The 13657-nt window shown below is 39.9% G+C and overlaps 1 protein-coding gene across 5 annotated transcripts in view; it reads left to right on the top strand.

Moving 5' to 3' along the window:
* The window catches only part of LOC106080879 (uncharacterized), a 470932-nt gene that overhangs the window by 198451 nt on the left and 258824 nt on the right, over positions 1–13657 (top strand). The window lies entirely within an intron of this gene.

Raw genomic sequence — 13657 nt, 5'->3', positions numbered from 1 at the left:
AAATTAAAGACCATTTTCTTTGTCGAATGGTTCCTGGTAATCATTTCTAGAGCAAAATACGCCTATGTTTATCAGTTGCAACTTTTCATTTCGAATTTTGCTTTTCGACGGTATTTAACGTTTATTGAAAGGTTTTTGTCTTTAATTGTAAGTCTGAAAGTTAAGGATCTCTTATACTAACATTTAAGAAAATATTCTTAATATGAAGTAAAATATTTTTCATCTAAAGAATTTTTCCTTAAGAAATTGGAAATATATATTTAGTATGCAATATCCTTAAGCTTTGCATTCGTGTTTATGACTTCTACCTGATTTGATCTCCACTCTCTTTAAGTCTCACATTGTCATGCTGAGCAAAAACATCCTATTTGTCGGTTGTTATGGGGGTGGGACGTCCCCTAGACAATTGATCCCGAATGTTGATATAAGATTCAGCGTCTTCTCCCAAATACCTTGCATTTAAGATCCATACTGCCATGGTCGGTAAATATGTTCGATTTGAGGGGATTTTTTTAAAGGTTTGAAGGGAGCTTAGAGGCGGACTCTGAAATAATGTCAGCTACGTGCTAGAGCACAATTTTGTTTGAGCCCCATAATGTCAAGCATTTTGAAGGAGGCTATCAAGATATTCAGGGCTAGGGGCACTCGTTCGGATTCACACTTTTTTTGTATTGGTTATCTACATTTAAAATCATATTTCAAAGCGACCACTTGGGATACTACATTTTTAAAGATCCGCAGGTCCTCCTGTGTCCATCCCAATTTGAGGGGAAAATGTGTACTCTACTACCAAAGACCTATTATTTCTGTCCTATTCTATCCTGATCGGCCTTCATATATTATTTCATATTATTCATATATTATTTTTAATTCATTTTTTCGGGTAGGATAGGAGGAGGGGGATTGCCCTCTGCATGTCCTTTTATTTGAGTGCAATATATTCTCGGTCATCCTACATGACAGTTTGGCGTTGCATTTATTGGGAGGAGAGGGTCCCCCCGACGCTAAGAACCAAACGACAATTTATTTGAGTCTTTTATTCTCGCGATCTACTGTCCTGCGGAACGGTAGGACGTGACCCAGATACTTGAATCCTTATACCAACATTAGATTCGAAATATATTGTCATAGAGCTTTCTCTTTATTGAAATATTATCCCGATCGAACTACACGTCCTATTGAAGGGTATTTGGTGGATGGGCCCGTCCTAGACTCTGTCCTAATTGTGCATGCCACATTCGTAGTCAAGTCCCAAAGGCCTTTCATTCGATACCCATTTTGTGACTTTGGACATTTATGTCCGTTTTGAGGGTTTTTTTGGACTGGGGAGGTCCCCTAGACACCTTGGACCAAATTTTTATAACAGATGTGTACTCAGCTTCCAAATATCTTTTGTTTAATATCCATATTGTCCCAATCGGTAAATATGACCTGTTGAAGGGTTTTGGGGAGTAAGGAGGAGCTTCAGACACCAAGAAATAAATTTTTATATCAGCATTGGACTCTACCTTTAAATAACTTTCATTTGATATCCATATTATCCCAATCGGTAAATTTGTCCTGCTGGGTGGTTTTGGGTGGTGAGGTGGGCCCTCAGACACCAAAAAATAATTTTTTGTCTCAGATTTGTATTCTACTTTTGAATACCTTTCATTTGATACCCATATTACCCAAAGCGGTTAAAGTGTGCTGTTGGGTGGTGTTTTTGGGGGTGGTGGCCCCCCAACACTTAGGGTAACATTTTAATGGCAAGTTCGTACTCTATTCTCAAATACCTTTCATTTGATACCCATATTGTCCAAAGCGGTGAAGTGTCCTCTTGGGACTTTCTTGGGGGTGGGGGACCCCCCGACACTCAATGTGAAATTTGTATACTAAATTTGTACTCTACTGTTAATTACCTTTCATTTGACACCCATATTGTCCCAATCAGTGACCATGTCCGTTCGGGTGGGTTTTGGGATGGGGCGCCCCCCCAGGTTATTTGATCCCAGAATGTTTTACCAATTTCGTGTTTTTAGGTACCATAAGGTGACATACAAAATTTCGCTTAAATCAGTGCACGCATCTTCGAGATCTGGCGTTTTTGAAAATTGGGGTATGGGGGAGGGTCCACTTTTACCTGAAAATCTAAGAACATTTTTGCCTCTGGTTTTTAGACTACTCAGTGATTGTTTTATAGGTAAATCACTTTATATTAACTTCTGGTATAGCATAACACAATGGTTGACTGTGTCGGACATTAATCATTCTTCATTTTGTTGTTATTACAGGGGGTTTCCTTTTCTCAATTTGTTTTATTTATTTCTTAATGTTTTGTTTTTCTTTGTCTCTGTGTGTTTTTTTTTCTCGTTGTACTCAAACGTAGTATATCGTTTTCATAGGGTTTTCGCTGATGAAAGTAGATACCACATGAGAAAAAAAGGCAAACAAAACGAAAAAAAAACGCTTAGCAATAAAAACCCCAAAGTAAATAATTAATTATTATATTTCAATTCGTGTTTGCTTTGATTTCAGGTACGTGTATTTTTGCCGTTTTTTGTTTTTCTTTTTGTTGATATCAGTTTTTTTTTTAATTTTTTTGGATGTAGCATTGTTTATTTTTCATTTTGGTGTTAATAATTTTTTTTGTATGTTTAATTGTTATATTCCCACTCTTGAAGTCAATTGTTGCTTCTTTTTTTGTTTGTTTGGCTCTTATATTTTATGACCTGTCATAATGTATAAAATAGAAAAAAAAAATACTTGATAAGTGAAAGGTGATGATTTTTCAATGAAAGACCTCTTGCAGTACCAGGCACTTTTGTGTTTACTTTAATATTTGATATATTTATTTATCATATTTTTATTATTAAGAGGCCATGTGGTTTTAAGAAGCGCCCATCAACAGGTCATGAACTTCCCCAATTTAAGATTAGTAAAATATTGCTTCGTAAAATACATTGGAGCGAGCCAGTGTATTAATATAGGCCATGTTTTGAGTTAAAGATTGATCTAAAATGCCTCAACTTATTTTGTGAAGGATCTCCAAAAACAAAAGTTGTGTGACAACTTTTTAAGAATTACAATTTTGGCAAAATTGTATCGGATAAACACTACAACGAAATATTCTATGTAAAAGATTTTTAATTCAAACTCTTTAGAATTGAAAATTGACTGGGTGCAGATGCAAATTTGCCCCTGAAGATTCCATCCAGGAACTGGGATGGAAATCGCGCTACAGTCTTTAAAAATAGAGATAATGAGCTGAAAATTTGCACAGATTCTTTTTTTGTCCATAAGCAGGTTAAGTTGGAAGATGGGATATATCGGACTATATCGTGATATAGCCCCCATATAAACCGATCTGCCAATTTATGGTCTTGGGTCCACAAAAGGCGCATTTGTGAGTTGTGTTAGGCCCCTGGACATCGTTTTTCAATTTGGCTCATATCGGTCTAGATTTGGATATAGCTGCCATATACACCGATCTCCCGATTTAAGGTCCCATATCAGTCCATCAAACTACTGAGGCTTAATTTAGCATTGGTCTAGTCACTCTCCTGTAAAGCTAGTGGACTATCCTCGGATTCAGGCCCCATTTCGAGCCTACGGCCCATCTACATAATGCCCAACATCTGTGAGCCTTCTCAATAAGCTCCTGAGTGTGATACTTCCAATTTAATTTCCTATCCAAAATGACTCCTTAGTATTTGACTTTGTCGAAATCGTTTTATTGAGGACAGATTTCAGTCTTCTCTCTATTAACATTGCGACCTCTAGGTCTAGGCGTATGCCATCTGCAAGACCCTTTCGGCCCTTCTGCATAGCTGGTTCGGATCCTTACCCCTTAAAAGTATTATAACATCATCTGCATAGCAGATGGGTTAAAATCCTTCCTCAGCCAGCATCCGTAATATGTCAGTTATGGTAGTCACCCATGGGAGTGGCGAAAAATTCCCAAAGTGGCGTGCCTTGTGTCACTTTCTCCCTTATATTTATGTCATGGGAGACACAATTTATCCACCTGTTTCTTAGTATATGGTTTACCCCGTCTCTTAGGACCGTATCCACCCAATACTGGTCTAAGGATGGATCAGTTTGTCGGTCCGCACATTCTTAAAAGCCCCTCGATGTCAATGCATACCGCCAATGGGTACGCTTTGACATCGAAGGATTTTTCTATTTTATGCACAACCTCGTGCAGGACATTATCCACCTTCCGACCTTCCCTTGACATAGGCATGCTGTTTGCATTTGAGCAATTCTCAGGATGTCCTAATCTTTATCAAGGTGCCCACAGTACGTTTCATGGTTTTGAGTAGAAAGGACTTAAAGCTTATATGTCTGTAGGGTCTTTGGTGTCGCATAACTTGCCTCGCCGGGCTTGGGTATAAATACCACCCTTGCCTCCTGCAAGTCCCGGGAACGCTGTGAAAATATGCCTCTTCTGTAGTAAAATTGCAAATTTTGCCCATGAACATTCCACTAAGGAACAGGGGCAAACTTCTCACATATCAATGAGTGCAGTCCGATTCAAGTTTTAAGCTCAATGATAAGGGGCCTCCTTTTTATAGCCGAGTGCGAACGGCGTGCCGCAGTGCGACACCTCTTTGGAGAGAAGTTTTACATGGCATAGTACTTCGCAAATGTTGCCAGTATTGGAAGGAGAAAACCACCGCTGAAAAATTTTTTTGATGGTCTCGCCAGGATTCGAACCCATGCATTCAGCGTCATAGGTGAACATGCTAACCTCTGCGCTACGGTGACCTCCTCTTCTGTACGATGGCCTCTCTTTCTGTAGTAACGCCGAAATGTTCCATCAGGCCCTCAAGGATTCCTTCACCATAAATTCCATAATTATAAACCTTCGATCAACACCTTTATTCTAAGATTTCGGTGTCTACGGGAGTGCCGTCGTGTCCTGTGGAAAAGGGGTTTCATCAAAACCCTCAACACGTCCTCCGTTGTCTCTACTCTCACTCCCATGTCGTCTACTAACGTTTCAGTTTGGACATGGGTTTTTGAGAGAAACATTTTCATCTTGGCAGCGTCATTAAAGCTATCGACCTGTTCGCAGTAAAACTTCCAGGAGGCAAGTTTTGCCGCTCTGGTAATTTTATTGTATTCCTTGAGCCATGTGTAATACACATTCCAATAAAGTTCCACGTTTTTGCGACATTCTCTGTCAAAGGACCTGCGGACTTCTTTCCCAATATTGCGAATCTCCCCGATCATCCAGGGTTTGTCTCGGGCTGATTTCCTTTCCCGAAGAGGACAACTATCATTGAAAGTCTACACTAGTGCAGCCGTAATCCTGTTGACATTTTTGTAAATGTCTTCTATGCTTGGACAATCTAAATTATATTGCCCAAGTCTTCTTCTGAGTAGTCTTCCTAATTTTGGGCAGCTGGTTTTCAACTTATTACGGAAGCTTATCGGATTCGGCCCTGGCCATGCGATTCTCAACTTATTGTAGCGATGGTCAGAGAAAGAGTGTTCCATGGAGACCCTCCATTCCTGAACTCCATCGATTAGATTTTCCGATCATATCATCACATCTAATACCTTCTCCCTAATCCTATTAACAATGGTAGCGGTGTTACCAATATTAAGTGTTATTAGGTCGTTGGTATTCAAAAACTCTGCCAGGGCTTGGCACCGCTTATTAATGTTGGTGCTACCCCACGAAATGTGGTGAGAGTTCGCATCACACCCTATTAGTATCTCATTTCTTGTCCGTTTTGCTTTCCTCACCAACCGTTGCAGCTCCGACGTGGGTGGCAGTTTCGAAGATTCAAATGGCAGATTAAGTGATGCCAGGGATGCTCTACCGTCTTCCTGTCTCACCACTGTTGCATACGACGTTGGCAACTCTGGGGAACATACATAATTTAAATTTTTACAACAAATAACGCAGGTCCTCGCCCGAGTACCAATGTAAGCATAGAATAATTGGTAGTTGATTTGGTTCAGTCCAGAAGCTTTGTTTCGGGTCGGCCATGGCTCTTGAATTAAGGCAATATGAAATTTTCCCTTGCTGGTTTTCTCCATCAGAGCGTGTGTAGCAGTCTCGCTCCGGTAGAAATGAATCTGGATTACCTTAATCATTGGTCCTCCTGTAATTGGGCATCTTGGGAGTGGGTGATGATCTCATCGTCTACTCTTTGTTCTTTAGACTGCATTGACTTTGCTGTCACTGCACTGCCTGATATCATCGTATTAGGTTCTTTGCCTATCGTAGTCTTCCGAATCCTTATAAAGTCGGTAATGGTTCCATCGTCAGATCGCTATTCGTTAGTCTGTATTGAGTTTCAATTCCCCGTACTGCCTGATGTTTCAATACTAGGATCTTTGCCTATCTTAGTCTTCCAAATCTTAAGTAAATGGGCTTCTTAGGAGTAGATGATGGTATCATCGTCGGTTCCCTGTTCGTTAGGCTGCATTGAGACTCATGTCGCTGCCCTGCCTAATGTTTCAATATTAGGATCTTTACCTAACCTAGTCTTCCGAATCTTGAAGTCAGTGTTGGGTCCATCGTCGGATCCCTGTTTGTAAGCCTGTGTTAGGTGTCTCTCCACTGCACTGCCTGATATTTTAGTATTAGGATCTTAGCTTATCCTAGTTTTCTAATATTGAGAGAGTCGGTGGTTGTCTCATCGTTAGCCCCCTGTTTGTTGGGCGGTATTGAGTCACTGAACGGCCTGATGTCTCCATATGAGGATTTCTGCTTATCCTAGTCTTCCCAATCATGAAAAAGACACCCTTGATCCCGTAGTGTGCCTTGCCTTTAATCTTAGCCAAACTCTTCACGGAGACTTGATCAATGCCAACCACAAAGAGAGTTCCCTCCTCCTCCCTGTAGAAGACCTCCCACTTCTCGGCGACCAAACCTTAGTTTTGCTTGCCCAAGAATCCCAACATGCGTTGCGTCGCAAATTTACTGTCCCATCCCTTGATGAAGACCGTCTCTTTTGTGAGCTGGGGGTTGTCCATCATTCTCACCAGGTCGAACTTTGCGCCCTCCCAGGGAGCGTGGATATCTCTTACGAGCTGTTTGACGTTATCAGTACATTCCGCTTACGAAAAACGCAGCGTAAAGATGGCCCCTCCTTCGTCATCGCTTTCTTGAGCTGGGGGATGTCCATTCTCACCAGGTCGAACTTTGCGCCCTCCCAGGGGAGCGTGGATATGTCTGACGAGCTGTTTGACGTTATCAAAACTTTCCGCTGACACAAAACGCAGCGTAAAGATGGCCCATCTATACTCGCAGCTCGTTATTTGTATGGATGGATCCTCTACAGAGTTCCAAACATGTTCAAAAATCCGCTTTTTTAATAGATCCTCCACTTGGGATCGATGATCTGGTGGAATCCTACCGGATGAACATAATTTCATTAATCAGCTCATCTCCGTTGTGCTTCCTTGCCACTCTGGCGTAAAAGGGCGGCTCCTTGCCATTCTCAGCGATCATCTTCCGTTTCCATAATGGCTCTGGCCTCCTTTTGGAAGTCACAGGCCTCCATGAAGACTGAGGGGAAGTGCGCTCTTCCTTCGTCCCTGTTCTGACTTTGTCTACCTCCGAAGGACACTGTCTGGAGTCTCCATTGCGGGCTTGATTTTCCCAAAGTTCTTGAAAGCGGGGAGCCCTTTTTCTTTTTCAGCATTTTAGCAGTGTTATGATCTTCGGGAGATCTTTCCAACTTCCGTAAAAGTACTTGGAATGTCAGTTCTTTCCCTTCCAGCATCTTCGGGAGATCTGATTCTCTTTCCAGCTTCCGTAGAAGTGCTTGGAATGTCAGTTCTATCCCTTCCAGCATCCTGCAATTTCGCCCAATTGCGCTGCCGACACATTCTCCTCTGTCTCCTTCGTCATGCCCCGCATAGCTTTCTTGGTCTGCTTGTGAGCTAAGCAAAGCCATCGCTCACTGCTGCCGTCATCTCGCTGCCCTCATCTCTGGATTTGGCTGCGATGAGTGTTTCATTGACACCGTCACTGTCTGAATCCGAGTCGGAAATACCACCTTAGGTAATACCAACATGCTACGGTCCGACGCCACTATTGGGTCTTTTGAGCCCATTTCTAGTCTACTCCAAAAAGCTTTAAAACTGTTCGTAATAGGTAGTGCCTTTATTGAGATACGGATATTTTTTCTTTAAGGAACGGAATAAACACACGTCCGCTCCACTCAATGGCCCCAATTACTTGGACGTTTTGTCTTTATAGAAAATTTCATCGAAATTGCCCAAAAAGTAATTGCGGATTTTTTAAAAGAAAGTAAATGCATTTTTAATAAAACTTAGAATGAACTTTAATCAAATATACTTTTTTTTACACTTTTTTTCTAAAGCAAGCTAAAAGTAACAGCTGATAACTGACAGATGAAAGAATGCAAATACAGAGTCACAAGCTGTAAAAAAATTTGTCAACGCCGACTATATGAAAAATCCGCAATTACTTTTTGGGCAACCCAATATAAAATTTCATTAAATTGTTGTCTACAGACAACAAAGTTTGTTTCCTTGTTCCATCAAGTATGAGTCCCATAGTGCTAGAAATTCATATACAATCGTAGTTTAGAATGAGTTTTAGTCCTTTTCATTCCTCTATTTAGAGTTGTATGACAGCATATATGCAATTTCAAATGTTGACATAACTCATCCACAGTTTCCTTATTGAATTCAAAAGCAATTTTAACTTGGTCCATCATGTTTTGCCTAACATTCTACAGCAGAAATATATAATGGTAATTTACCAACCAAAACCCAAAAAAAAAGTTTCGAGTGTTTCTTTTACACTCAATATTTCTGTTCTTAGAAAAAACTTTGCCTACAAAAAGTTGAGAAGATAATAAGAACTGAAACTGAAGAAGAGAAAAAAATCATCTGTCTGATGACTTAGAGCTGGTGCTTTAGGCCACATATCTACCTATCATGGATGCCATAAAATACCAGTTTGCCTTTTTTTGTTTTTTCTTTTGGTTTTTGGGATCTCTCGGTTACGTAGTTTTCTTATTATCCATACCTTGTTTTTTTTTTTTGCTACACTTCAGTGTTCATTGTCTTTAGGCTTTTTGTACCTTTTTGGGCAGCCGGTCGTTTTGGTTGATTGTTCACTTGGTCTGCCGGTGTATCTTTTTAAATGTCTGTAATGCTCATTAGACATTGTTGTCGAAAAAGTGTCGAACACAAAAAAGAAAAACAAAAAAAATTACCAAAAATATTCCAAGGTTAATTCAATCTTACTGTGTATGTCTATCTGTCTGTCTGTCTACTTTAGCTTGAGTTGATGTGTGTTAAAAGTTTAAGGTTTTAACATTTAAAAGTTACATGTGCATGAAATGTGCAGGAAATTTGTAAAGAGAGAAGTGGTGGGTTTTCTTTCCTTACTTTCCACAGATAGATGGATAGCAAGGTGAGATATTAGGTTGTACTAAATGGTATAAAGATGTTCTTAGATAAATTATTAAGAGATTTATAAATTTTTAGGATTTATTTGGAAGTTATTAAAAAACAAGCTCAATCCACCAGTTTGGTGAGAGTAAGGTTGTGGCTATGGATATCTCCAAGGCATTTGATAGGGTCTGGCACGGTGCACTACTATCAAAGCTTGTCGCATTTGGTGTTGGTAATGGCTTCGTTCGATTTATTTCGAGCCTTCTTAGAGATCGAACTATTCGAGTCGTTATATATGGGTTCTCATCCAATGAGCACAAATTGACCGCAGGTGTACCCCCAGGGCTCTGTTCTTTCTCCTTCTCCTTCTATTTTTCCAATTTTCATCAACTGTTGGGTCAGACGTCGAAACCGATCTACTCATTTGCGGATGACAGTAATCTCGGTCATTCGTACTCATTCGACCATAGGCCAAGTCTTCGAGAGATTTAGAACAAGAGGCGGGTTATGGGCGTTACACTCCGCCATGAATTGCTGGCTAGTGGGGTCGAATGAATCGAGTAGATGCACGCAATGCACGCAAGACTCAGTGCTGCTTGTTGTCACACAAACGATTCACTGACCCATTACGATCACCTTTGTCTATCAACGGTGTAGATGTTGAGCAATCAGAATCTCTTGATGTTCTGGGCCTAAAAATACGAAGTAATGTCCATTGGGCTAAACATGTATTTGAAGTGTCAAAAGAAGCATTCAAATGTTTAGGCTTCCTTAAACGGTGTAAGAATTACTTTACTCCGTCTGATCTTCTTAACACCTACACCACTTTCATAAGGCCGAAAATGGAGTACAACTCACATGTATGGGCTGGAGCTTGAAAATCATCCCTGGAGCTACTGGACTGTGTACAGAAGAGAGCAATGGCTTGGATTGGGGACAGTGGGGTATCCAACTCTATTGCCTCCCTTGAACATTGTCGCAATGTGGGTTGTTTGGCGCTGTTCTATCCGTACTTTCATGGTGTGTGTTCGTCTGATATTAGTCTTCTTATTCCTGATGTAAGGATATGTGTCAGGGATACTAGACATTCCAGGAACTCACACCCATTTGTAATTGATTGGCCAGCGGACCGCACAATTCATTATAGAGGGAATTCTAATTTCGCCCGAACCTTTCGTATGTGGAATCGACTTCCGGCTAATGTTTTTCCCCCCCACTTTGGCATCCAAAGATTTAAGACAAATGTCTATAAGCACTACATCCTTTTCCCCCCACTCCAATTCCTTATTTCCTCTCGCCAACGCAATGAACTGCATCCATAGGGGACATCCCCTGCGTGTTGGGTAACAGAGAAAAAAAATACAGACCGATCTGAACCGTATACGACACGGATGACGAAAGGCCTACCATACGTCACTGTGTCAATTTTCAGCGAAATCGAATTGTTAATACGCCTTTTATGGGGCCAAAACTTTACATCGAGAGATCGGTCTATATGTCAGCTATATCCCAATCTTGACCGATCTGATCCAACTTGAAGAGAGATGTCGAAGAGCCCAACGCAACTCACTGCCACAAATTTTAGCGAAATCGGATAATTAATTCGCCTTTTATGAACCCAAAACCTTAAATCGAGGGATCGGTCTATATGGCAGCTATATCCAAATCTGGACCGATTTGAGCCAAATTGAAGAAGAATGTTGAAGTTGTCTATCACAACTCACTGTCCCAAATTTCGGCGAAATCGGACAATAAATGCGCCCAAGACCTTAAATCGAGAGATCGGTTTATACGGCAGCTATTATATCCAAATCTAGACCGATCTGAGCCAAACTGAAAAGGGATGTCGAAGGATCTAACACAACTCACTCTCCCAAATTTTGGCAAAATCGGTCAATAAGTTCGCGTTTTGTAAGCTCAAGATCTTAAATCGAGAGATCGGTCTATATGGCAGGTATATCCAAATCTGGACCGATTTTTTATGGTCCTAACACCCTAATTCGGTGGATCGGTCTATATGGGGGCTATATCAAGATATAGTCCGATATAGCTCGTCTTCGAATTTAACCTGTTTATGGACAAAGAGAGAATCTGTGTTTATGGACAAAGATAATTCGAAAGATTTCACCAGACAGACGGACGGACATGGCTAGATCGTCTTAGATTTTATCAGAAATATATAAACTTTATAGGGTGGAAATGGATATTTCGATGTGTTACAAACGGTAGTGGTTATAAAAAGAATGTACTCTCTTCGTTCAAATGTGTCCCATGGAAAAAAATGGAAGTTTAAGTATTTCCTCACTCACTCCTCATTTATGCTCTAACTTCGAAATGTATGTTACCTTAACGAAATATAAGTTAAGGTCAGAAAGTTCGTTAGGCCCCTAAAGTAACTACCAATGCAAAAATTAATCAAAGATTTGCTTCAAGCTCTTGTCAATTCAAGCCTTGTAGATGTCTTGGTCCTCTGGCTGGTGTTTGTAGCTTTTGCTCTATTGAAGAGTTTTCTGGCAACGTTCCTTAGGCCAAATAGTTCTACGGAACAACATGAAATTTGCTGTTTGCCCTTTGATGTGGTAGTAACACATACAAGTTTAAGTATATTGTATCCATCTGCTGATATTCTGCGATACAGTATCTCGTGTCCACACAGCACACTATTACTTTAGAGACATTTTTTTAAGAAATTTTGTTTTTTAAAATAATTTAATAGAAATTTTTTCCTAAGAGAATATTTCCTGGAAAGGGCGATGCAAGATCTTCTTTAGATACAGTACCTTTTGCAGATACAGTACTGTTTGCATATACAGTACTTTTGAAAAAGTACTCTACCTGTAAGTACTATATATGAAAAAGGTACTGTAAATGCAAAAAGTATTGCAAATAAAAAAGTATTATATCTGCAAAAGGTACTGTATCTGTAATCGATTTCACAGAAATTTGGAACAGTGAGTTGTGTTTTAGATTCTTTGACATCTTTCTGCAATTTGGCCCAGATCGCTGCAGATTTGGAAATAGATGCCATATAGACCGATCTATCGATTAGAGGCTTTGGGCCCATAAAGTTCGGCCCGGATGAACTTTGGATATCCACCACCTCGGGAAAAATGCATAATTTATTCTCCCATAACAGCTATATTCAAATATGATCCTATTTGGACCAATTCGGCACGAACATTGAGTGGTCTAAATAGTACAAGTCATTGTTCACTTTTGTAGAACAAAGTGTTGGTATTTTTGATAGCTATATCCAAACATAGACCGATCTGAACCATATACGATACGGATGTCGAAAAGACTCACATAAGTCACTGTGTCAAATTGCAGTGAAATCGGACAATGGATGCTCCTTTTATGACCCCAATTCCTTAAAGTGAGCGATCGGTCTATATGGTAGCTATATCCAAATCTGTACCGATCTGGGCCAGGTTGGAGAAAGATGTTAAAGAGCCAACACAACTCACTGTCCCAAATTTCGGCGAAATCGGACAATGAATGCGCCTTTTATGGGCCCAAAACCTCTTATCGAGAGATCGGTCTAATGGCAGCTATATCCAAATCTGCACCGATGTGGGCCAAATTGCAGAAATGTGTCAAAGAGCCTAAAACACAACTCACTGTTCCAAATTTCAGTGAAATCTTTTACAGATACACTACTTTTTATAGATACAGTACATTTTGAATATACAGTACTTTTTGAATATACAGTACTATTTCTATACACAGTACTTTTTACGGATACATTACTTTTTGCATATTCAGTACTTTTTACAGATACAGTACTTTTTACAGATACATTACTTTTTGAATATACAGTACTTTTTACAGATACAGTACGTTTTCAGTACTTTTCGCATGCACCTCCTGCCTGTTGCCGGTCAAATAAATTCTCCCTTCATAACTGAAAATCGTTATAAAAATAAATACCAAATTTATTTGTTTTTCCTCAACCTCTCTCTCTCCCACATTTACATATACATATGCTTATTTGAGCTGACTGCCATTTTCAAAATTAGTTTAAAATCGCTTGATTTGTTTTTACACGTGCGTTGGTGTGTGTGTGTGTATGTGTTTTGTCAAAACATGACGAAACAAAAAACAAAGGTAAATTCGTTTGCGGTTATAAGGGGCATTTTTCACATTTGAAATTCACTTTTGCCGGATTTATTTTTCAATTTGGCCAATTGCCAATCACATATTTGATGTTTACCTTATGTGTGGTGCAGATAATATGCACAGCAGCAAAAATGTTGTTTATGTTTGTCTGGTTGGTTGCATT

This window comes from Stomoxys calcitrans, chromosome 4 (assembly GCF_963082655.1).
Source record: "Stomoxys calcitrans chromosome 4, idStoCalc2.1, whole genome shotgun sequence".
Taxonomy (NCBI): Eukaryota; Metazoa; Arthropoda; class Insecta; order Diptera; family Muscidae; genus Stomoxys; species Stomoxys calcitrans.
This window is presented reverse-complemented; position numbering and strand designations above follow the sequence as displayed.